Here is a 24,540-nt window from a genome sequence, read left to right on the forward strand (position 1 = left end):
TTCTTTTATGGAAAATAAATTTGTTGCCATCATATATTTCTTACAGTTATGCAACATTTTTGCTCACTATTATAGCTTTTCTAATCTGTATATACTCAAAAAATTCCAATAAATAAAATCGGATGTAGCAACAATAAATTCATTGCTGTGATATTTTAGATTGTAATTTCAATGATTTTTTTCATTTTATTTATGCCACCCATAATTGTAATGATTGTCACTTGTAGACAAAAATTTTTTGACTTTCACACCATCTTTTAGTAACAGCTCCAGCGATTGAGCATAAGCAAAACTTTGCTTTACAGCACGAGAGTTCCTGAACCTTACAGTCTCTGTGACTCTTGGCCATTCTTTAAAATGAAAAACATCAAAGTAAGTGTTGAAATAGACAGCAAGCCAAAGTACTTTCAAGCGGTGACTTTTGCTGTAGCGTTTTCCAATATGTTCTGTAGGACATTACAGAGACATTTGGAGACGGTTTTATCCTGCTTAATCACTAATTTTTCCCGATTTGCCTAAACACTAGTAATTGAATCATGACCAGAAAGGCTATCAAGTAACTTTTTACACCTTGCTGGATTTTTCACTTCAGCAGGTAACTTGTTTATTGCAACAGTAACGTCACCAGAGACTATAGAATTCACCATCGCAGCTGATCAAAGCTTAGGAAAGTATTCAATGTAACCAGCCAACTGAGTCGAAACGACATAAAGAAGTTGCTCACACGTATTACCCTTAGATGAAAGGTGAGAGTAAGCCACTTCTGGAATATAGGGTACATCAGTTGGGAGGTAAACTACGAAATTGGGGACTTAGGTAGTATTAGCATGACATTTGCCGAAAGTGTCAAAAATGTTTTCAGATTATTCAGTTTTGCATTAGTTCCAAACCACTTAAAGACCCATTCATTTGCTAAATTCTTACTTCACTTTGAAAATTTCAGTGCTATCAAAAGAGGCCGAACCATAACGTATAATGTCATCTTTATTAATTCCCGTGTTAAAACTCCTTTGTACAAAATTCAGCATCGGGGAAACTATTAGTTTATCTTGATTGTCCGTTTCTCGCTTAGCTGAGCTCATAGGTTATTATTGGCTGCATGGCATCATATCTATTTCTTCTTTATACATGTGTTTGGAGAACTAGGTTAGCTAGTCTTCAAGGGTAGAAAAGCTTCCACCCCCTGGATATAAGTTTGGTGGCACGTCTTTCAAAACTTTTGTATGCTTTTTTTAATATAGGGAGGATATAAAAATTATATCTTCGAGCTTAAAACCAACAAGTCCATCACACAGACGGCTTATGGCTTTTGGAGATCGATTGGAAAGGTTATACTTAACTAGCCACAGATTTCTTAGCATGGTTGCTGAAATTTAGTTCACTGTGAATAAAAAATCTCACTCGTTATTTACAAAGAAGATTGGATGGCTTCAAAGAAAATAGAATTGACAAGGATTCATTTTGCTGATATGAATGAATTAACAATTCTTTATATTTAAGTCAAGAAGCCATGCCTTATTTAATCTACCAACTAAAGGCAAGCCGATACATCAATTAAGACAGGGTTTAAGTGTGACATTTACGATACTCAGGGAACATATTCATACACAGAAAACGTTGCAACGCTGGCCGGATATTCCCTCTATCACCATCATCAAACTCTCCGACATTTTCTCTGCACTTGGGCTGACATTTCAGCCAGCCCTTTGGCTGGCTGAGAACTAGTAAAATCAATAAAATTGGTAAGTATAAAGTTCTTTGTACCTTCTATAGTTGTATAGTTCACTTGTTCTAATGGAAAACTAGGCTAACAAAAGCTGCAGGCCTTTGGTGTGTATGATTAGCCTATTATTAACAGAGGTCAGACTCCACCCCATTAATGTGCAAATATATACCCTGCATTGCTTACTGAATCCAACTTTATTGTTTTCGATCAAGTAAAATAGAAGGCTTTTAACATTTTGTTTTAAATGCTTGATATATCCTTGAAAATAATAAATTTCTCTTCAGTTTTTGGTCCCTATATGGGTCAAATCATTGACATCAAACTTTCAAACTCATTGTTTATTATAGATTCATATTTAAGGTGTAATAAGTATCAAGGTAAAATTCTAGTTTAGTTATTTCTTGCTATCTTGGAAAGGGGTTAGGTTGGAAGGTAAAATTCTAGTTAATTGACTTCTTGCTATCTCAGAAAGGGTTTAGGTGAAGAAAATGAAACTTTCAGGGATGAATCTACTAATTAAAGTATAAGTGTTTTGGTCAAAATTTCAATAGGTATTGACCCATCATTTAGGCACATTTCAGGGCCCTCTAGAGGGGGAAGGAGTAGATGTGGGTACTTTAAAATACCTTCCTGGGATATACTTTAGCCTGTAGACCCATAGTGTAGATCAATACTGCAGAGGACCCAATAAATTATATTTAAATGTTTTTGAGTAGGCTAAGTGATATCTTGGAGGATAAATCTTCTACTTGAGTAAAGCACAAGAACATTGTTTCCAGCTTCACAACTTTATTAAAGTTTAATTTATGAGGCTTCAAAGGTCTATAAAAGTGTTTCCTAAATTTAGAAGATAACCATTTATATGGCTTAAATTTCTGCTCAAATAACTGGAATTTTTGGGTAAAATTATGCCAGTTCATATTATTGAGTTACCAATAAAGTGAACATACCGCTCAGTGCATTTTTTATGCTCTTTATGAATATAATAATCACTTCTATTGTAACATCAAATTTAAGCACTTTTTGACCTAACCCAACCTAACTTTATTATAAATAGCCTAGTTTGGCACTGAGAAAGTCTAGGCTAGTATTATTTTATCAAAAATGAACAAGAAAACAGGGCTAGAAAGCATAGTATTATTTTGTCAGAAAATAACCAATAACTCATACTTTAATTTAAAATTTCTTATTTTTTAAGAGCCCAAAGGGTGCTTAAATTTGAATTTGCAATAGAAGCAATTATCATATTTGTAAAGAGCCTAAAAAAGGAACTGAATGGTATGATCACTTTAATGGTACATCAATAGCCCAATATCAACTGTCATAATTTTACCAGTTGCAATTTCAAAGCTATAACCATAGACAGGGGCATAGCTCCATTGGCTGGGATGAGGCAAGAGGGGGTCCATAGCTGGATAGTCAATGGGCATTGACTATCTTTTGGGGGAAAGAAGTATTATATAGCCTAAGTATTACAGATAGTAACTTATTGCCAACTACAACCTTCTACTTTATTCTAATAAAGATAAAATTAAAAAAAGCTCATAAATTCATGCCCCAGGGCTAGTGCCCCCCCCTCCTCAAAAACCACCTATAAGGAAAGGGGTGTTGGTAAACTTGTGAATAACATAAGCCTAAATGTGTTTTAAAGATGTCTAAAAATCTTGATGATGCCATTCAAAATCTTCACAATTGTAATATTTTCTCCAGGGAAAATCAAGTTTCTTTGTTAAAAAGACTCATCACAAATATGAGCCAAAGCTAAGGCTAGACCTTTAATTTGATAGGACTTATTTATTAATTTGGTCAAAGTTGAGCTGCTTTCAGTTTAAAAACTGTTTTCACTTCCTGTTTTTGTTTTACTAAAAGAATCTATGGGAATCAAATCCTTTTTCAATGCCCTCTTCTTCTTGTTCCATCTTATATTATATTTTTTTTTTAGGTTGGTTCTGAGCCAACAAAAGAAAGTCTGATTTATTAGCCTGGTATAACCAAATAAAGCTGATACAAATTATATTTTTAATAATTCTAGAGAATGCATCAAAGTTGAGGATTGGACAAAGCTGGTTTTTATGGAACTAGTTAAGGAACTAAAAGTTTGGCCATCTTATATTACTTAGCCTACAGATGTTCTTATTCTGAATTAACAATTTGCAGAATATGTAGCAGCCCAGTTGTACCAATCCTAGAACCACATCTGCATGTGCTCTTCCACCTGATGAGGGCAGGGATAGTGTGTTCCTTCCATATATCTTCAACAGCACATCTTTCTTAAAGCAATAACAAAGAAAAGTTACTATTTACCAAAGATTTTACTTGGTAAAATTCAAAAACATTACAGAATACATGATAAACAATTCACACACACTAAGCAAACATAATTTAAGTAGTGGATTCAGCTTTTCCTAAGAACGCCAGCAATCAGTTAGAACAGACAATAGTAGCATACTGTAAACAAGCTTTTGGGTAGCTGATGGTTATTGTATTATATTGGATTAGCAATGCTTCTTGTCTACTAAGGTCCGTGCGTTGGCCCTGCAGTGCATTCCTGCAGCATGATTTGATCTCTGGGTCCCATATTAGCAAGCTAAGGTCAAACCCACTGCGCCACCACAGGACAAAGCTGATGGTTAGTTTTAATAACCTTGGCATTTTGAAAATCTTGTCTATTTTTCTTTATTTATGAAACTCAATGGGGCCATTGTATGGTGTTATATAGTACACTAGAAACACTATTTGGGTAACATTTTGGAATTGAAAGGCTGGACTGGACCCATAGAGATCTTAGAGAACTAATTATGGGCACATTTCTAAACCAATTTTTTTTTGTAGGTTTGACTTGATTAGGTAACCATAAAGTGCCACAGTGCAGTTTGGATTGTTTTTTCACATTAAAAAGTGAATAAAAAAGGGTATTGTCTAATGAAAAAAGACAACACCCCCCCCCCTGCAGAAATTCTTAGAGAATCCCCCTGGAAGTTTCCTTAAATTTGAAATTGCAACAATATTTTTAATTTAAATTATTCCAAAAAAATGTATGGATTATTAACTTACTTGTTGAGCATGGTTTGATTAAGAATCACCAGAAAATTGGAATGATTCTTGGCAACATTAATTAAGACTTGCCAGGAATGGCAATCACAGGGGGAAAGTTGAACTTTGAGTTTTGAAATTATCTTCCCCATTGTATCTTTGTTTTAAAAACGAAATCAGGAGAAATTAAGCAAAGTTTTTTTTTAAAAGTAAATTAGGGTATAGAAAGTATGAATTTCTGGGGGGGGGGGCACTGATTTCTTTTATTTCTAAAATTCCCTTCACCAAACAAAGCTTGGTTTCCTAGTGCTGCATGTTAAAACACTAAACTACATCTGATTTGACCTATCTAGCTATAATACAAATATTATCATAAAAAGCACCATATCTTATTTTTATGGCACTTGGTATCTATCAAGTGACATATAGCAATTGCATATTCTGTTGGTTGGTCTGTCTGTCTGTCCTGTTTTTGCTAGTTTAGGCACTTCCAGGTAAGCTAGGACAATGAAATCTGGCAGGCGTATCAGGAACCAGACCAGATTAAATTTGAAATTGTCGTTTCCCCGATTCAATCATGTGGAGAAGAGTGGGGGGATGGTAAACTGGAAAAAATAGAAAAATTAGGTATTTTTAACTTACAAATGGGTGATTGGAACTTAATGGAATTTGATGTTTAGAAGGCTATTGTGTCTTAGAGCTCTTATTTTAAATGTTGACTGGATCTGGTGACATGGGGGGGGGGAACCTAAAATCTTGGAAAACGCTTAGAGTGGAGGGATTGGGATGAAACTTGGTGGGAAAAATAAACACAAGTCCTAGATACCTGATTGGCATAACTGGAACGGATCTGCTCTCTTTGGGGGAGTTGGGGGGAGGGTTAATTCTGAAAAAATAGAAAAAATGAGGTTTTTTAACTGACAAAGGAGTGATCAGATCTTAATAAAAATTGATATTTGGTAGGATATTGTGTCTCAGAGTTCTTATTTTAAATCCCAAACGGATCCGGTTACACTGGGGGTAGTTATGAGGGGGGACCTAAAATCTTGGGAAACACATAGAGTGTGGGGATTGGGATGAGATTTGATGGGAAAAATGAGCACAAGTCCTAGGTACATGATTGACATAACTGGAACGAATCTGCTCTCATTAGGTGAGTTGGAGGGGGGGGGGGGTTAATTCTGAAAAATTAGAAAAAATGAGGTATTTTTAACTTACAAAGGAGTGATTGGATCTTAATGAAATTTCATATGTAGAAGGACCTCGCAGCTCAGATCTTATTTTAAATCCAAACTGAATCCAGTGTCATTGGAGGGAGAGGGGGGGGGGACTGGAAATCTTGGGAAATACTTAAAGAGGAGAGATCAGGGTAAAACTTGATGGGAAGAATAAGAACAAGTCCAAGATACATGACTGACATAACCCTACCAGATCCGCTCTCTTTGGTGGAGTTGGGAGGGGGGGGGGTAATTCAGAAAAATTAGAAAAAATAAGGTACTTGTAACTTAAAACAGGTGATAATGTCTTAATGAAATTTGATATTTAGAAGGATCGTGTGCTTTATCGCTCTTATTTTCAATCCCAACCAGATCTGGTGACATTGGGTGGAGTTGGAGGGGAAATCGGAATTCTTGGAAAACGTGAAAATTAAGGTATCTTTATCTTATGAATGGGTGATTAAATCTTAATGAAACTTGATATATAGAAAAATCTTCTGTTTCAGATGCTCTCTGTTCAATTTGAATTGGATCTGAGGACATAGGGGGTTGGATGGGAAAAAAAGAAATCTTGGAAAACGCTGAGAGTGGAGAGATAGGGATGAAACTTGGTGAGAAGAATAAGCACAAGTCCTAGATATGTGATTGACATAACCGGACTGAATCCGCTCTCTTTCGGGGAGCTGGGAGTCGTTAATTTGGAAAAATTAGAAAAATTGAGGTATTTTTAACTTAAGAACAGGTGACTTGATCTTAATGAAATTTGATATTTAGAAGGAACTCATGTCTCAGAGCTCTTATTTCAAATTCCGACCAGATATGTCGATACTGGGGGAAATCGGAAATATTAGAAAACGCTTATAGTAGAGTGATTTGGATGAAACTTGGTTGGTAGAATAAGCAAATGTCTTATATACGTGATTGACGTAACCGGACTGGATACGCCTTCTTTGGGGGAGTTAGGGGGTATGGTTCAGTGCTTTGGCGAGTTTGGTGCTTCTGGATGTGATAGGACAATGAAAATTGGTAGGTATGTCAGGGAGCTGCATAAATTCACTTGATAAAGTTGTTTTCCCTGATTTGCCTATCTGGGGGCTGAAGGGAGAGGAAAAACTGAGGTATTTTTAACTTATGAGTGGGTGATTGGATCAAAATGAATTTTGATATTTAGAAGGATGCCATGACTCAGAGCTCTTATTTTAAATCCTGACCAGCACTAAGTCTCTGATTTTCCTTTCAAATCAATCTGTTGATTCTTAGAATTTTGCTAGACCTCATACCATATGAGCTCTTGGCTCCTCTGACCCTGTCACAAGTGCCATTTGAGCTCTTAGCTCTTGTTCTTTTTGATGATTTCTTTTTCATGTTTTTCAATGAAAGATTTCTTGTTTTCAATGATTTTTTGCTTTTCAGTGATTCCATTATGGTCCTATTTGCAGAAGTTGAGGGTGTATTCATATCAGTTTTTAGAAGTTTTAAAACAAGAAAATTTAAAACTGACCTGATAGATTTTAGGAAGTAAAGGACTCTTAGCATAATGTCAGTGATTTCAAAAAGAACAATCTGTACAATGTCTTTGTACAACCCCATGATAATTTAAGTGTTTATGTGGACTGTGTGAAATATAGGCTATATTTGTGTGATACACAAAGTGACGTGGATCCACTTAAAGTCCAAGGCTTAATAGAGGATTGCACATATATGAGTGATTGATTTGCTCAAACATCAACTAAACAACAACAGCAACAACATGACTCTTTAACTATCAGGGGGAAAATTTGACTTGAGCAAACATGGCAAAACAGAAGTATTTTGCCACTTTGGAATTTGCCATTAACTAGACTCACCTATTTATTTGGTGATAGTTTCCAAAGGTGGTATATTTGTATAAATTTTAATCCGTAATATTTTTGGAAGTGTAATGGACCCCTGTTTTTTTCGTGTTTTTATATTAAAAACAAGGATGGATCAATTAAAAAAAATTGCTTAAAGTAAAGAATAAAGTTGAAACTTAGAACAAACCCCATTTTTGAACTTTTTTTCTTCATTTTGTTGTATGCGGGGGGGGGGGGGGGGGGTACTACCCCCTCCTTCAGAAAACTCCCCCATGGAAAATGTCCATATGTTTCCCAATAATGGATATTATCTGTAAATAATTGATAAATTACAAAACTTAAAAAGGTACTTAAAATTCTACAGTAGTGTTCTCTGATTGTTTTGTTGATAGGGAGGGAGATACCCCAAACATTGCATTTTAATGCCAGAACATCCCAGCTCTCATTGAGCCATAAGATAAATACAGATTGAATTATAAGGTAGAGACAAGGGGAGGGTGAGGTGAAGATTGATTTAAAATCTCTTGGATTGTAACCAGGATTTTTGATTGGGGAAAAAAAATAGACTCTAAAAAACAGATCAAAAATGTGTAATTGATACCAACTTCCCTAATGATTTCCAGGAATATTTTTGATCTAAGTTGTTATTATGAAAGTAAATAGTAACATTTAACACCAATTGAGCAGAATTATTCTGTGTATGAGGAGGATACCACCTTCCTTATCCACATCTCCATTTTATGGTTGTAGAAACTTCAGAGTGTGCTCATTAAGTCCAAGTGACTTGAGACCAACCAGCCATGTGGGGTTAATATTTACTGGAAGGGGGGGGGGTAAACGCCACCCACCCAATAGGGGCTCTCAAGAAGGACACTTTCTAAAAAAAAATGGAGAGGCTTTTGTATTGCTAATTTCATGGCCTTTTTTTAAAATTAAAGTCATCTTTGTGACAATTTAACCACTCCAGCATCCTTCTTTATGGTACCATATATAGCCTTAGGATGCATAGGCAGTCAAACTAAAAAAAAACAAAAAAACCACTAAACAATAGGTAAAGGCTTGTGTAGGCAAGATCTGGGATTCGATTGTCTTTGAATTAGTTTTTTATTAGCTCTAGTATTTAATTAGCTCTATCATTTTGATGGATTTGTCTTAACAAGCACAAGAAAGGCAATGAGAGAACGTGGAATCAAGTGGGGAGGAAACAATTTCCTGGGCTTAGATTATGCTTATGATTTAAGCATTTTAGATGAAACCATGAGCAAAATGGATGAACTTTAGAGGTTTTGCAAGTCCAGGGTGCTAGAATACGTCGAAAAATTAATGTAAAGAAGACTAAGTTGCTAAAGCTAGGAATAAGTGAAGATGAAAAAGGTGACATTGAGTAACAAAAAGATTGATCAAATGGAAAGCTTCACTTACTTTTGTAGTATTATTAGTAAAGATGATGGGAACAGTGAAGATGTTAAAAGTAAAAAGCCAGGGCTCAGGGTGTTTTTTCACAGTTGAAAAAAGTTTGGAAGAATATTAAGTTGATTCTACAAACCAAGATTAGAATGTTAGAAGTTGCAGTAATCAAAGTGGTCAAATATGGTCCTGAAGCATAGGAAGTTCAAAAAATGGATAGAGATTTGCTAGATGTTTTCTTGTCTGCCAACCATCTAGGGCTAAGTGGAAAGCAGGTCATCTGTGGTTGGGATGGAAGGATGTTGTAAAGAAAAATTAAAGGGGAATGGTAACTTCTTGGGAGGGTGTAAAGAGGGAGACTTTGAATACGTTAGGATGGAGGTAGAGTATTCATAGGTCTGTTGGCCTCTGGCGGCATGTATTTGCATATAGTAATGGTTACTGGGAAGTGTACAGACGTTTTCAGAGGGATTCTCTTGGTTTGGGGGGAGAGTTGAGGGGGGGTACGTGGGAGGATATTTCCGTGGAGAAACTTCTCATGGGGGAAGATAATTTCAATGAAGGGGGCGCAAGATTTTCCAGCATTATTTAAAAAAACAATGAAAAAATAAATATGAAAAGTTTTTTCATATTTCATATAAATGAAAGATTTTCCAGCATTATTTAAAAAAACAAGGAAAAAATAAATATGAAAAGTTTTTTCTACTGAAAGTGAGAAGCAGCATTAAAACTTAAAACGAACAGAAATTATTACGCATATGAAGGGTTTACCTTCTCGTTATACCTCGCTCTTTACGGTAAGGTATTTTTAGTAATTTTAACTATTTATTCTACGACCTTTGTGACTCAGGAAACATTCTTAAGGAACTGGGACAAAATTTAAGCTTTAATGTAAAGAGCGAGGTATCGACGAGGGGTGAGCCCCCTCATATACGCAATAAAAACATACGAATATAGAAGTTCGCTACGTAATTTAATTCGTAAGTTACGTATATTTTTTACTTGTGAAAACGTTCGTAAAAAATTGTAAGTTATAGTTGCCTTTTTAACTAATAAAAAATTGGAGGGCAACTAGGCCTCCTCCCTCGCTTTTTTTTCTCAAAATCTTCCGATTAAAACTATGAAAAAGCCATTTAGCCCAAAAAATTGATATGCAAATTTCGTTTTAATTATTTATGTGCGGAGAGCCAAGATCAAAACATGCATTAATTCAAACAACGCCCAGAAATTAAACAAAAAAAAAAGTTTTTTAAATGAAAGTAAGGAGCGACATTAAAACTTAAAACGAACAGAAATTACTCCGTATATGAAAGGGGCTTTTCCTCCTCCACGCCCTGCTCTTTACGCTAAAGTTTTTTACTGTTTTAAAATGTAGAGTTAAGAGAAAGAGTAATTCTTTAGCGTAAAGAGCGGGGCGTTGAGGAGGAAAAGCCCCTATAATATACGGAGTAATTTCTGTTCGTTTTAAGTTTTAGTGTTGCTCCTTACTTTCATTTAAAAAAACTTATTTTTTGTTTAATTTCTTCAAAGACGGAACAACAAATTTCATTTATACATGCAGTTCAGTATAATGCTTTACCTAGGACCTTAGCCCCACCTACCTTTTATGCTTTTTTCTTCCAACTATTTTCTATATTCTGTTCTCCTTTTGAAGATATTATACCCCATAATTATGGTATTAATCTTTTCAACAATAGCTTAAAAGCATTAGTACCAATTACCTTCCTTAAAAGAATTGATTTAGTCAAGCTCATTAAATTAGTATTGATTTGTTATATAGCCATTTTGTTTGACGCAGTTGAAAGGTCTGGAAATTATGGCTTTGAGGATGACATCCCATCCCCCAAGCCAAAGGTTTTAAATTATGACTTTGGGGCATATAAGGTTTTTATAGAAAAAGTTGTCGTAGAAGCTTCAAAAAGGGCTCATTCGAATGGAAAATGAAAGGGCCAATGGCATTTTCAATAGTCGAAAATGATTGGAGAGCAATTAAGCCTTCTCCCACGCCCAGCATTTTCCAAAACGCTTCCAATAAAAAATTTAAATAGCTATTTTGTTCAAAGGATTTGAAAGGTCGAGAAATTTCGTCTTTGAGGGTAACAAATTCCCCCTAGCCCTCAGGGCAAGGGTTGTAAGTTATGCCCGGGTGTATAGAAGGTTTTTATAGAAAGCGCTGTCATAGAAACTTCGGAAGGGGCTCATTCGATTGGTAATCAGAAGTTCTAACGATCTTTCTAAGAATCAAGGTGATCGGAGGGCAGCAGCCCCCCCCCCCACACACACACAGAAACATGTCGTAATGTCCCAAAATGCATCTAATAGAAATTTTGAAATAGAAATTTTATTCCAACGGTCCAAAAAAAGGATACAAGTCCTATATACTGGTATCAGATGAAGAAATAACGTAGCAAATACTGGCAAAAAATAAAAAACCCCAAGAATAAAGCCCTTCTAGAATTTTAGTTCTCCGTTTTTTCTTCTTCCTCTCCTTCATCAGACTTTTCCAAGTCTTTACGTGCGGCTACAAGTTCATCCCTTCTGGTCATTTCATTTTGATTGTAAGCAGATTCGATAATATTTTGAATACAGCCGGTTAAAATGGTATCTTTGCGACCAAATGTGTACGTGACCCTGCACAGAGGACATTTCGTTTGGATTTCTTCATTCTGAAGGATACAAGCTTCGCAGAAAGCGTGTAGACACGGCAGTCTAACAGGCTCAACAAACACCTCACCATCCATCCATCCCCAAAGCATGACTATTTTAGCAAAGGATTGGGCATTTTAGGCTCGCAGATATACGAATCCTATGAAAAAACTCAAAACTTATGTAGTTAATTATTTTTAAAGTAATTGGTGGAAACAAATGTTCAACTCTGAATGCTGATGAATTCATTTTCTTATGTAAATATGCCAGTATTCAGTTCCGCATGTTAATGTACCAATGTTCAGTTCATGCATTGCCAGTAAGAACTCAAAACGTATCCACGTCAAGCTTATTATGAGCAGGTGACAAAAAAAATCAACTGAACCAAAAAAAGATGTAAATCTCATTCGTTGATTTCATTTTTGTTCAAATTGCAGATCAGTTCAATGTCAGATGTCGGTGGAGAAGTATTCTCAGAGGTCGGTGGACATATATTGTCAGAGATCGTTGGAGAGATATTGTCAGAAGTCGGTAAGCTATTGTGCACACTGGTAATCAATGAGTTGCCGATCTGGTAATCAATGAGTTGGATAAGAAGCCATTTATTGATTGAAATCGCAGTGAAATGAAATTTTGAATTACTTAGTTTCCAAGAAATAATAAAATCTTGTATCAAATATTTAGTTTAATTTCATTAGTTATTTCCGGTTATTTTGATATATGTAGTGTTTCTATTTATTTTTCATCAATGTGTGGAAAAACAAAAGTCCAGTATTCAAGATACATATAGCTAAAATCATTCCTTCTTGTAAAATCTAGTCAGTATAGGTAATTTATAAGAGAGCAAACGAGGGCTAATATCGAAATAAATCTCCAACGCCATCTATTGTAGAGCAGATCCTGACTTTCTTCAAACCATTAGTTATTCAGTGATATATCTTCCTATGAAGAAATTAGTGACAAGGCTTTGAGCATAGCCACTGCACAGTTTACTGTAAAACTTGGACCTCGTGATTGCCAAACGAAGCAACAACATGGTCTAAGTTAGAAGTTGTGGAAATCGGCCCAATATATGAAAAATTGTCATTCTTAGCCCATACACAATAGTCCGGAGGAGTGCAGCCCCAAAAGATTTGTGATCTGGAGACATTGTGTTTGTTTATATCTACATTAAAATCTCCGCTGACCTTATTAGATTTAGAGGCAACATTTTTAAGGAACCTGCCCAAAAGCTTGCACGCTGACGCAAATAAGCGTTCATTACTACATGATTTTCAAGCTTAGCGGCAATAAAGTAATCAGTCTCTGCTAACAGCTTGCAAGGGAATTGGGACCAGATAGCGAGGCCACTATATGGTCTACCTCGCAGTCTATCAACTTCACTACAAAAGAGGAGATAAAAATTAGAAAATAGAGGTAACAGGCTTTGGCGGTCTTCCGACAAGAAATGCTACTGAATCAGAACTAGGTCATGGGACTGCAAAAACTGCAAAAGAATCGGGATTCGATTGGTGACTTTTCCATTAATATTCCACGACGAAAATCAGCATCTGAATCTCATTTTCATCTAGATTTATCCTTTCAGCTGAGCCTGTACAACAGGGCGTTTGTAACTGTAACATGGGTAGCTGTCTGATTTGGACTAGCTAACATGGGTAGCTGTCTGACGCGTAACTAGTTGGTGGGGGCGCGAAGCGCCCCCACCAACTAGGTGTTGGGGTGGCGCGAAGCGCCACCCCAACAGCTAGTATATATATATATATATATCTATATATATAGATAAAATGTATATCTATACAGGATATATAGATAAACGTATCTATACAGGCAGGATGATGTTGGACTATCTCTACTCCTTCTGCAAACTATTTTAAGGCGCAGGAAATTGCGTAAAGACAAGTCTACATCAGTTATAATCTACGGAAGCAATAAATATTTCTGTAATTTTGGCTTCAGTTCTATTTTTTTTTTTAAAAGATTCCATGCATAACGATTAAACATATTATTGATTAAGTAAGCCGATCCTTTTGCCAGGAATCCTTGTCGTTTAAAATTTACTGTATTTTGTTTCGTTTTGCAAGCAATTTAATTGCTCTTTTGATTTGAGACCTTATTTTTACAAAAAATATCCTGAAATATATTCCCTGTCCACCCAAACGCCACTGCTGTTTGGCATCTGCCCCCCTCCCCCGGAACATTTTCTGCCAGCGCCCTTGTTTAATTCTAGTTCACCCTTGCGAGCACGAATGCCTTACCTGACGTACACTGAAGGTTTCTGGTCTGAGGTGTCTTTAAGGGGAATTTTTTAAAATTTAATTTAAAATCATGGAGTCAAACTCCGACTCAGAACTAAGAAAACTTCACAGAACTTCTTATTTCAAATCAGCAAGCCGGTTCCGGGGCACGCCTTTTGAGGACGAGAGTAAGGTTTATTTTCAGGACCTTAGGCTTCGGTGACATCCAGCTGGCTGAGCCTACTAAACAAACTGCTTTTTTGTATATTTACACTAGTAATTTTTGCATCTGTTCCTTTAAAAAAGGAGGAGGGGATACTCCCACGTCACCAAGTTCAGAGACCTGTGCAAAAGCTTTTGCAAAAGTATCCAGTTTTCCCTAGTCATATTTTACCTTAAGGTCCAATAAAAGTTACACATGCACCTCCCTCTCCTACGGACACACAAATGTCCATTAAATCACCTCAGCAAAATCTGATGCGTATTTATATATCACCTTATATAATTTTATAAGAAAAATCTGAAAAATATAATAAAAATTATTAAGATTATTAAGAAATTAATTATTCCTAAATCTAATCATTTTTATTAGAATTAAATTAGAACTAAAATCTAATTATTTTCTTAATTATTAAGAAAAATATATCTGAAAAATATGGCCATCTCCAGCAGATAAATGTCGATACCAGAACAAAATTTTAATCTTTTCGACAAAAAAAGAAAAAAAAAACAAAATTATTATGTAGCTGAAAATATGGCTTCATTTCGCATATAAATGGATAGCTTTATGCTAGGTAGACTTTAAGCTTGAGAAAAAAATATATCTAAACCTTCGGTGTCCCTTTCTTCTTACGAGTTCAAATGCAGTCACTGGATCTGCCGGATAAGCCTTCCTATTCTATTGCTCACTTTCTATTTGTCATTTTTTCACTTTCACTTTCTATACATTTTTACTCATTTTCATTTTTACTCTTTTTCTATTACTAATTTTCACTTTCAATTCACTTTTCTATTTTATGGGTCTCGCTTTCTATTTTCTTTTTGAAACAAAAAATTGAACAGCGCCAATTCGCTTTAAGTAAACGAAATAGCAATTTCGAAAAAGTGATTAATTTTACTTCATATAAATGGTTAATATCTGTATCGCCAATCCCATTAATCTGAAAAAAAAATGACTCTTCGGTGTCCCTTTCTTCTTACGAGTTCAAATGCAGTCACTGGATCTGCCGGATAAGCCTGTCCTATTCTATTGCTCACTTTCTATTTGTCATTTTTTTCACTTTCACTTTCTATACATTTTTACTCATTTTCATTTTTACTCTTTTTCTATTACTAATTTTCACTTTCAATTCACTTTTCTATTTTATGGGTCTCGCTTTCTATTTTCTTTTTGAAACAAAAAATTGAACAGCGCCAATTCGCTTTAAGTAAACGAAATAGCAATTTCGAAAAAGTGATTAATTTTACTTCATATAAATGGTTAATATCTGTATCGCCAATCCCATTAATCTGAAAAAAAAAATGACTCAAACAGGGCCGTATCAAGGGGGGTAGGAGTTTTGAACACTCTCCTCTTGAATTTTTAGCTGATTCAAATAAACAAATTTTTGATGCGTTTTAAAGTTTTTTTTGTACCCCCTTTCACGAAATAAAAATCTGGCTACGGCCCTGGACCCAAGGTTATAAAATGAGTATCTGGACCGATCACTTCTCCAGAGTAAATTTACAATCAGAATCATTAGGTTTGAAGATACTCAAAAGTAAATATGCTTTTTTTTCTTTGTTACACCTTGAGCCTGAAAGCAAGCAAGCATTTATCAAACAGTTCGTGGTAACGAACTGTAGTAAGGAGCGACCCGGCTCAATAGTAACCAAAACTCTAAAAAATAGAATTTTGATACCAATAGCTACATCAAAAGAATCGCATTTTAATGCTGGTTTTAAATATATAAGTTTCATCAAGTTTAGTCTTACCCATCAAAGTTACGAGTCTGAGAAAAATTTGCGTTATTTTAGAAAATAGGGGGAAACGCCCCCTAAAAGTCATAGAATCTTAACGAAAATCACACCATCAGATTCAGCGTATCAGAGAACCCTACTGTAGAAGTTTCGAGCTCTTATCTATAAAAATGTGGAATTTTGCATTTTTTGCCAGAAGGCAGATCACGGATGCGTGTTTATTTGTTTTTTTGTTTTTTTTTTCCCCAGGGGTGATCGTATCGACCCAGTTGTCCTAGAATGTTGCAAGAGGGCTCATTCTAACGGAAATTAAAAGTTCTAGTGCCCTTTTTAAGTGACCAAAAAATTGGAGGGCACCTAGGCCCCCTCCCACGCTAATTATTTTCCCAAAGTCAACGGATCAAAATTCTGAGATAGCCATTTTATTCAGCGTAGTCGAAAAACCTTATAACTATGTCTTTGGGGACGACTTATTCCCCACAGTCCCCTTGGGAGGGGCAACAAGTTACAAACTTTGACCTGTGCTTACATATAGTAATGGTTATTGGGAAGTATACAGGCGTTTTCAGGAGGATTTTTTTGGTTTGGGGGAGGGGTTGAGAAGAGGGGGATATGCTGGGGGAACTTTCCTTCGAGAATTTGTAATGGGAGAAGAAAATTTCCATGAAGGGAGAGCAGGATTTATAGCATTATTTAAAAAAAAAACAATTAAAAAATAAAAGTGAAAAAGCTTTTTCAGCTGGAAGTAAGGAACAGCAATAAAACTTAAAACAAACAGAAATTATTACCCATATGAGGGGCTCACCTCCTTCTAATACCTCGCTCTTTACGCTAAAGTATTTTCGGTAATTTCAACTACTTATTCTACGCTTTTGTGATTCAGGGGGTCATTCTTAATGAATTGGGATAAAATTTAAGCTTTAGTGTAAAGAGCGAGGTACTGACGATGGGCGAATCCCCTCATATATGTAATAAAAACATGAGAATACAAAAGTTCTTTACGTAAGCTAATTTATAAGTTACGTAAATCTTTTACCAATAGAAAGATTCGTAAAAAATTAAAAGTTCTAGTTGCCTTTTTACTTAACCAAAAAATCGGGGGGCAACTAGGCTTCGTCCCCCGCTCTTTTTCTCAAAATCATTCGATCAAAATTATGAGAAAGCCATTGAGCCAAAAATAAAAATATGCAAATTTCGTTTAGATTATTCCTCTGCGGAGAGCCAAAATCAAAACATGCATTGATTCAAAAACGTTCAGAAATTAAATAAAAAAAACAAGTTTTTTCAACTGAAAGTAAGGAGTGACATCAAAACTTAAAACGCACAGAAATTACTTCGTATATGAAAGAGGCTGCTTCCTTATCAACGCCCCGCTCTTTACGCTAAATTTTTTTACTGTTTTAGAAAGAAGAATTGAGAGAAAGAGTCAAACTTTAGCGGAAAGAGTGGGGCGTTGATGAGGAAGCAGCCTCTTTCATATACGAAGTAATTTCTGTGCGTTTTAAGTTTTGATGTCACTCCTTACTTTCAGTTGAAAAAACTTGTTTTTTTTATTTCAATCCCTAAGATGACCAATGAAAATGATTCAATCCCAATTTTCAGGACTTTTTAAAGAATGAAAGGTGAAATTAGATGGGATACCTATTACCGGTGGAAAAAGATAGGCTGTCAAAATCTTGCTTTTCGGTCTTATATTTGGGGCCTAAAAGGAGGGTCTCGCTAATGGAAAGAGGTCGTAGAAAAAATATAAGAGTAAAAATATTTTTAGTGAATCCTGTTTGGTACTTTTGAAAAAAACCTTCTTTTTGGTCCAATTAAACGAACATACTGTTTCAGAAGTCATTTTATTCAGATGAATTGTTGTTGTATTGGTTGGTATCAGTAACCTAGTAAATCATGACTAGATTAATAGCATCTAATTAAGAAAATTAGAATTAGCGTCTAATTAGGACAAAACAGAGTGATTTAAGCTACATATTAACATATACAGCAATCATCGTTTGTAGATTCATTCTACTGATTATTTATTACTGACTAATCAATAGTAATTTTTTTTATGACGATCGCTGTATATATGTGATAGAAATATATGGAATTTTGAACCTTTTTTTTTTCTCTGTCTAAATAAATGAATTTATCCCCATTTGAAAATTTATTTGTTTGTCATAGATAGCCTTTGTGGTGCAAGAAGAAAATACCTAATTTAAGGTGTTACGTCGAAAATTGTCCAAAAACCTTTTGAATGTAAGACTATCTTTTATCTCCAATCGATTAACGTCCTTTTTCTTTTCTAGGTTGAAAATTAAGAGAGCTGAGCAGTAAATTTCGAAACTAAATCTGTAAGGTCTGTATGCCTGTTGCCGTCTTTTTGTGTGTAGCATTTATTTTCACATACAAAGGCGTTGCAACAGGCGTGGCCCCTTATAATTATAAAGTTTAAATAAAAAACCAAGGGTTCTCAACCTTAAGTAAAGTTAATTTCAGTAAAACTATTTCTTTTTATCTTCTTTTGTTTTATTTTAAAAGAAATGGAACCCTTAACATTTTTAAATCTGTTATTATTTTGCTCATCCCTTGCTAAACGGATTTACTGCTCATCTAAGCTCTTCTACTCTTTACGTGGCTTCTCCGCCTCAGCCAAGGAGCCGCTTCCTGAGTCAAGAAACAAACAAACAAAAGAATCACAGACATTTTTTACAAATTACAGAAGAATTTTTTTTATGTAGTTTCTATAATTGTGTTAATAAAGTTTTATGTTTTCATCCTGTTTTGGTATATTTCACCTAACTTCACTTCTTGAATGGGGTCGCTAGAATTTCCATAAAGGGGGGGGGGGGCTGGATTTTCCAGCATTATTTGAAAAAATGAGAAATTAAATAAAAAAACAAAACAAGTTTTTTCAACTGAAAGTAAGGAGCAACAGTAAAACTTAAAAAGAACAGAAAATCATTGCGTATATGAGGGGGTTCGCCCCTTCTCAATATCTCGCATTTTACGCTAAATTTTTTTTTGCAATATCAAAAGAGCTATTTTATTCTAATTAAACGGTCTTTGTGATACAGGGGTCATTCTTAAAGAATTGGAACACAATTCAAACTTAAGCGTAAAGAGCCAGGTATTGACGAGGGGGCAAACCTCCTCATATACGTAGTAAAAATTGTGCGAATATAGAAGTTTGTTACGTAAGTTAATTCGTAACTTACGTATATTTATTACAAATAAAAACGTCCGTAGACAAAAACTAAATGTTCTAGCGGCCTTTTTAAATAGCCAAAAAATGGAGGGCAACTAGGCCCCCTCCCCAGCCTTTTTTCTAAAAATCGTCCAATCAAAATTTTTAGAAAGCTATTTAGCCACAAAAAAGTACAATTAATATGCCAATTTCGTTTTAGTCATTCATGTACGGTGAGCCAAAATCAAAACCTACATTAATTAAAAAGCATTCAGATATTAAATATGAAAAACCAAGTTTTTTTAACTGAAAGTAAGGAGCAAGATTAAAACTTAAACGAACAGAAATTATTCTGTATTTGAAAGGGGCTGCCCCCTGCTCGACGCCCCGCTCTTCACGCTAAAGTTTGACTCTTTCTCACAACTCCACTTTTTAAGATAATAAAAAGTTTAGTGTAAAGTGTGCGGGGTTGAGGAGGGGACAGCCCCTTCCATATATGGAATAATTTATGTCTGTGTTAAGTTTTATTGTCGCTCCTTACTTTCATCAAAAAACTTATTTTTTCTTATTTAATAGATATTTAGAGATTAAGGCCATCACGCGCAGACAAATTCGAATTCATCATTTTCCTACAATTTGTTTCATCTCCTCTGGACAATTTTCAGATTAATTAGCTCATTTTAAGTTATGATATTATTTGAAAAACCTTTTTATAAAGCTTATGATCAATTAGTTTTTAGTTATATTTACTAATTCATTATTGACTAACTTAATTTTAATGTGGAATAAGTTTAAGACGACAGTAAAAAAAATTAGCTACTGAAATAAAAGTTAAAACAGCTGCAATATGTTTACTCCGATGTCTCAAGCCTAAATCATGCTATTATTTTTTGTGAATAGAACCTAGCTACCCTTTTCCTTCCATTTAGCGAATATTTTTCGTTCAGAATCATCGAAAAACCAGATGAGAATAATCAAATTCTAGAGTCATTTTGATATGAAGTCAATGTGTCATTACAACAGTTTTTTAATAATGTCAAATCACAAAACTTTGCTTCGCTTAGGTGTTAATAGCCTTAGCAAAATAATTACTTATTTGGCTAAGTAATAAAATAATTACTTATATGATACACCCATCATTGTATAGACTGCAATTAGTGGCAGTAAGATGATATAACCAGTCAGTTCACCAGATTTTCTGATTTCAAGCTGTCCATCGTAGCCAACTGTGAGTTGACTCAATATTACCAAAACTATAAAACACGCAATTTTGATATCAATAGATATGACAAAGGAATTTTGGTGCTGATTCCAAATATGTAAGATTCATTAAGTTTAGTGTTATACATTTAAAGCTACGAGCCTAAGAAAATGTGTCTGATAGTTGAGAAAAAGGGTAGAGACCCCCAAAAGGACAAAGAAGTCTTGTTTTTGTTTTTTACTTTTGTTTTTCCCCCAGGGGTGAACGTATAGAACAAATGGTCCGTGAATATATACACAGAGATAATTTTGGTTATATTTTAACCAAAATTAGAAAGTTTGTGTGCCATTTTTTAAGTGATCAAAAAGATTGGAGGGCAACTAAACTCTTTCCAACGCCCCCTTTCCCCCAAAGTCTTCTGATAAAAATTTCGAGACAGCCATTTTTTTTAGCATAGTTAAAAGATCGGATAGCTTTGCTTTTGGGGATAGCCTGATCCCAAAAGGTCCCTGGAGAAAGGGCTGCAAGTTTTGAAAATTTCTCATGTTTACAATTCGTAATTGGGAAGAATACAGACCTTTTTCACGGAAGAGGGAGGATTTTCTTCTTTAGGGATATTTTCTACGGGGATAGTTTTGTCATGGGAAGAGAACTTTCAGGGGAAAAATTTCACACTAATTTGCCTGAATTCCAATGCAAAATTTTATTTATCTGTTTTACTTTCTCTTTGCCAACTCAATTTTACATGTGGAGATGTCCCAGAGAACTGTCCCGGGGAAATTATCGGTGGGGTTGGAATGGTTTGGAAGATTTTTTTCACTCACCCAGATTTTCCAGGGGGGGGGGGATTCTCCATGCTAGAATTTTCCGTGGCAGGAATTCCCCTGTGTAAAAATTTACACGCAGGGTTAGATTTCTGGCATGATTAAAAAAAAACGATCAGATGTCGAAGTATTCTTCAAATGAAAGCGTGCCAAGGAGAATCACCAGCAAAAAATTTACCAGAGGAAGTTTTCAGCAAGGATGGAATAGTCCCGGGGGTATTTTCCGAGTGGGGGGATTTTTTACAGGATTAACTCTTAATGTAAGAAACTTTTTCTGGAGAAGGGAATTGTTACATGGATAGGGGGCCAGATTTTCCAGGATTATTTGAAAAATATCAGAAATGAAATTTAAATAGTAAGTTCTTTCTACTAAAAGTAAGGAGCGACATTAAAACTTAAAGAGAACAGAGATTATTCCGCATATCAGGAGGCTTGTCCTCTCCTAAATACCTCACTCTTCACACTAAAGTCTGAATTAGTGTCCCAACTCCTAAAAAACGACTTCTGAAACGACATTTAATTAAGGCCATTTAATTATAGTAGTATAATTTTAATTTATTCAAAAGAACTTTAGCATGAGGAACGAGGTATTGAGGAGGGGGACTCAATAGGGGGGAAAAAAAAAATTACTATTGATTAGTCAGTAATAAATAATCAGTAGAATGAATCTACAAACGATGATTGCTGTATATGTTAATATGTAGCTTAAATCACTCTGTTTTGTCCTAATTAGATATTAATATTTAAGCATAAAAGCGAGGACATTTTAGCAGTACTAAAAACGAAGGATGGCCAAAATGAGCTTTTTTTCTAGGTTGAATTTAAGAGCTGAGAATTAATTCCTAATAAACTCTGTGGAAATCAAGATAATTTTGATCCTGCTTTGCTAAAATTCTTTTCTAGTCTTTCACCGTCCAAGCGAATTACTAATGACATTATTTTTTTTTGCAGACCAAATGAACTCATGCTGTTACTTAATGGTGCTTTTTTGTTCTATTTTGAAAATGTGCTAATTAATATTTATGGTATCACATGTTAAGTTTTGTTTGTGTTAAATGTCTTGACGATGCAAAATTCTAACCCACTTTTTAACTATGCGGTTTCCGTTCCCTATAAGATGAGTTCTTCTAGCTATTTGCTTGTTCTATAGCTCCCCTTCTGACATTTTGTATCTTTTCTAAGCTTTTTAACCTGACCGGAATTTCTTAGCCTTTTCTTGTCTTTTCTTGTCCTCTATTCTTGTTTAGTATCAACCAATGATCCTCTAGTGAGGACATCTTAGTAGAACTAAAAACGAAGGATGAATAAAACAAACGCAGATTTTAATTTTGTCCTCTATATATAGGGTCGGTTTTAAGTTTAGAGCTGTTCTTTTTTTCTTTTTTATCACTTCTTTCTTTGTCTTTTATGTCCAGTCGATTGACGTCCTTTTCCTTTTCTATGTTGAATTTTAGAGCTGAGCAGTAATTTATAACGAACTCTGTGGAAAACTGTTTGCTGTTGCCGTCTTTTTGTGCAATGGCGTTTATTTTTACATAAAAAGTGGTTGCAACATAACAGGCATCAAGTAATTGTAAAATTCAAATAAAAATCAAGGGTTTTCAATCTTAAATTCATTAAATTATCCGTGAAATTCTTGTTTTTGCTCCTTTCTCTCCCCTTCTCAAATTTTAAAAGAAATAGAACTCTTTACTTTTTTGGAATAAATTATCTTTTTTGCTCTCCCCTCACTAAAAGAGTTTACTGCTCATCCAAGCTCTTTTGCTCCTTTATGACCTGTTTGCTCCTTTTGATCCTAATATGGCCTGTATGTTCCTTTTGCTCTTTGTATGGCCTGTATGCTCCTTTTGTTCATTGTATGGCCTTCCTAAGCTAAGAAACTGCTTTTGGATTCAACAAACAGTAAAAATAAAGAATCCAGGACATCTATTTTTCCTTTATTTTAATAATAATTGAAAAACTTGTTTAACTAGAACTTTATTATATCGTTTTCTTATAGCTTATCATATACTTACTACTTCACGTTCTTAGAGTTAGGTTCTATAGAAGAGACCTAGATAAAAAGATTGAATAAATTGAAAGGACACTCTTGCTCATATCTTAGAAAAACAAGTACAGTATCTTTGCACTCTTTAATCTATACTGCTAAATTATTAGATTAATAATTATAAAATAAATAGTCTCTTACTTCAAATATAATTATAGTGCAGTTAATTGGCAAATCGATTCTTTCCGTTTGATTACTTACAGGAGTGCATTTATGCTCGTAATTTTTAAAATTGTGTCTTCGTTATGCTGAAAAGAAAGCATAATTTTAATTTGATTGATTTTTTCTTTTTGAAATAGCATCGTATCTGTGTATACAGTGCTTTTATGTTGGTGATAGAATTGGGTAGACGGAGAAATGTTCAAAGCTGGAATACTTGTTGTTTTTTAATGGGTATCTCTAAGTTCTGTTTTGAAGGCCAGAGCAAATTTCCAAGACAGAAACGCTAATGAAAATACTATATAAGAACCTCAACTATGCTACAAAAGAACTCTAGAGAATTTTAACGGAAAACTAGGGGTGTCCTGCACAAGTATTCTTAAATATTGCCGAAAATCATCATTGAAAGAGGGTTTTTTATAGATAGGTATATTATTCAAAAAAAAATTTACTCTACTTCTTGTCTAATTCTTTTTTTTTTCTTTTATCCTGTGATGATTGTTCTATTCTTGGATAATCTAAATGTATATCTCTTCCATGTTTCCTCTTTCTTTTCTTTTATGGAAAATAAATTTGTTGCCATCATATATTTCTTACAGTTATGCAACATTTTTGCTCACTATTATAGCTTTTCTAATCTGTATATACTCAAAAAATTCCAATAAATAAAATCGGATGTAGCAACAATAAATTCATTGCTGTGATATTTTAGATTGTAATTTCAATGATTTTTTTCATTTTATTTATGCCACCCATAATTGTAATGATTGTCACTTGTAGACAAAAATTTTTTGACTTTCACACCATCTTTTAGTAACAGCTCCAGCGATTGAGCATAAGCAAAACTTTGCTTTACAGCACGAGAGTTCCTGAACCTTACAGTCTCTGTGACTCTTGGCCATTCTTTAAAATGAAAAAACATCAAAGTAAGTGTTGAAATAGACAGCAAGCCAAAGTACTTTCAAGCGGTGACTTTTGCTGTGGCGTTTTCCAATATGTTCTGTAGGACATTACAGAGACATTTGGAGACGGTTTTATCCTGCTTAATCACTAATTTTTCCCGATTTGCCTAAACACTAG

General features: G+C 34.7%; 2 long non-coding RNA genes across 2 annotated transcripts; one reads left to right on the forward strand and one right to left on the reverse strand.

Annotated features, from left to right (window-relative positions):
- Positions 1-1,630: 1,630 nt before the first annotated feature.
- On the forward strand, positions 1,631-12,543 carry LOC136038793 (uncharacterized). Its single transcript, XR_010620303.1, has 2 exons — positions 1,631-1,742; positions 12,302-12,543. It is a non-coding gene; the product is annotated as an uncharacterized LOC136038793 (long non-coding RNA).
- On the reverse strand, positions 3,732-24,289 carry LOC136038794 (uncharacterized). Its single transcript, XR_010620304.1, has 2 exons — positions 23,443-24,289; positions 3,732-3,996 (listed from the first exon to the last, which is right to left on the reverse strand). It is a non-coding gene; the product is annotated as an uncharacterized LOC136038794 (long non-coding RNA).
- Positions 24,290-24,540: the final 251 nt, after the last annotated feature.

The sequence above is a fragment of the Artemia franciscana genome, chromosome 18 (genome assembly GCF_032884065.1).
Source record: "Artemia franciscana chromosome 18, ASM3288406v1, whole genome shotgun sequence".
NCBI lineage: Eukaryota > Metazoa > Arthropoda > Branchiopoda > Anostraca > Artemiidae > Artemia > Artemia franciscana.